Here is a 2,576-nt window from a genome sequence, read left to right as displayed (position 1 = left end):
TTTGATTAGCATTTCCCTAATAGCTAGAAATGTTGAACATCTTTTCAAATATTTTTTGGCCATTTGTATGTCCTCTAGGGAGAAGTGTCTGTTCAGGTCATCAGCCAATTTTTTGATTGGTTTATTTTTTTGTTGTTGTTATTGAGTCAAATGAGTTCTTTATATATTTTGGAAATTAGGCCCTTCTTGGAGGCGTTCTTACAAATATAGTTTCCCATTTGATGGTTGTCTCTTTACCTTGTTGACCATTTCTTTTGCTGAGCAGAAGCTTTTTAATTTGATGTAGTCTCATTCATTTATTTTTGCGTTTACTTCCCTCGCCTGTGAGGTCAAATTCATAAAATCCTGTTTAAGTCCAAGGTCCTTGAGTTTAGTTCCTATGTTTTCTTCTATGCATTTTGTGTCAGGTCTTACTTTCAGGTCCTTAATCCATCTTGAGTTAATTTTGGTGTGGTGATAGACAACAGTCTAGTTTCATTCTTTTGCAGGTGGCTTTCCAGTTTTCCCACACCATTTATAGAAGAGGCTTTCCTTTCTACACTATATCTTTTTGGCTTTTTTATCGAAATATATTTGCCCATGTAAATATGGGTTTACTTCTGGACTCTTGATTCTGTTCCACTGATCTGTGTGTCTGTTTTTCTGCCAATACCATGCTGTTTTGATTACTGTTGCTTTGTAATATAATTTGAAGTTAGGCAGAGTGATGCCTCCAGCCTCGTTCTTTTTTCTCAGGATGGCTTTGGCGATTTGGGGTCTTTTGTGCTTCCATACAAATCTGATGATTTTTTGTTTCATTTCTTTGAAAAATGCCGATCAGATTTTGATGGGGATTGCATTTAATCTGTATAATGCTTTAGGTAATATGGTCTTTCTAACTATGTTGATTCTTCCAATCCAAGAACATGGAATATCTTTCCATTTCTTTGTATCTTCGTCGATTTTTTTTTAAACTCTGTCTTGTAGTTTTCATCATATAAGTCCTTCACATGTTTCATTAAATTTATTCCTAGGAATTTTATTTTTTATTTGCAATTGCAAAAGGAATTATTTTTTCCACTTCTTGTTCTGACACTTCATTATTAGAGTATAGGAATGCTGTGGATTTTTGACTGTTGATTTTGTATGCAGAAACTTTACTGTATTTGTTTATTGTTTCTAGTAGTGTTTCTGTGGAGTCTTTAGGGTTTTCTATATAGAGAATCACGTCATCCACAAATAGTGACAGTTTCACTTCTTCATTTCCTATTTGGATGCCTTTTATATCTTTTTCTTGCATGATTACACTCGCTAAGACCTCCAATATTATATTGAATAAGAGTAGTGATAGTAGGCAGCCTTGCCTTGTTCCTGATCTTAGAGGGAAGGTTTTTAGTTTTTCACCATTAAGTATAATGTTGGCTGAGGGTTTGTCATAAATGGCTTTTGTTATGTTAAGGTACTTTCCTTCTGTACCAGTTTTGTTAAGTGTTTTGATCATAAATGGATGCTGTATTTTGTCGAAGGCTTTTTCTGCATCTATGGATATGATTATATGATTCTTATTTTTTAATTTGTTTATGTGGTATCTCACATTAATCGATTTGCGTATGTTGAACCATCCTGTGCCTCTGGGATGAAGCCCACTTGATCGTGGTGTGTAATGTTTTTAATATGTTGTTGTATTTGGTTCAATAGTATCTTATTTGGAATATCTACATCTGTGTTTTTGAGAGATATTGGTCTACTGTTTTCTTTTTTTGTGTTACCATTACCAGATTTTGTTATCACAGTGATATTGGCCTCATAAAATGTGTTGGGACATGTTGCATCCTCTTTAATTTTCTGGAAGAATTTGAGGAGAATAGATTTTAAATCTTCTTTGAATGTTTGGTAGAATTCACTGGTGAAGCCATCTGACCCTGGACTTTTCCTTTTTGGTAGGTTTTTGATGATTGTTTTCATTTCCATACTGCTGATCTATCTATTTAGATTTTCCATTTCCTTTTGATTCAGTCTAGGAAGGTTGTATTTTTCTAAGTACTGGTCCATTTCTACTAGGTTATTAAATTTGGTGTTATATACTTTTTCACAGTATTCTTATAATATCTTTTGTATTTCTTCAGTGTCTGTCATCATTTCTCCTCTTTCATCCCTGATTTTGTTTATTTGTGTCCTTTCTGTTTTTTCTTAGTGAGTCTAGCCAGGGTTTTGTCAATTTTATTAACCTTCTCAAAGAACCAGCTCTTTGTTGCATTTATTTTTTCTATTGTTTTTTTTTTTGTTTTCAATTTCATTTATTTCTGCTTTAATTTTGATAATTTCTTTTCTTCTGCTGACTTTAGGCTTCATTTGTCCTTCCTTTTCTAGTTTTTTAAGATGAAGCATTAAGTTGTTTATTCGGGCTCATTCCTGTTTTTTGAGGTAGGCCTGTAATGATATGAACTTTCCTCTTATGACCGCTTTTGTCATGTCCCAAAAGTTTTGATATGTTGTACTATCATTATCATTTGTTTCTATGTATCTCTTGATCAAACTTTTTATTTCTTTTCTGACCCAGTTGTTCTTCAGTATTATGTTGTTTAATCTCCATGCGT

Source organism: Pteropus vampyrus, unplaced genomic scaffold (assembly GCF_000151845.1).
Source record: "Pteropus vampyrus isolate Shadow unplaced genomic scaffold, Pvam_2.0 Scaffold44, whole genome shotgun sequence".
Taxonomy (NCBI): domain Eukaryota; kingdom Metazoa; phylum Chordata; class Mammalia; order Chiroptera; family Pteropodidae; genus Pteropus; species Pteropus vampyrus.
The sequence above is the reverse complement of the archived record's forward strand: the minus strand, read 5'-3'. Positions refer to the sequence as shown.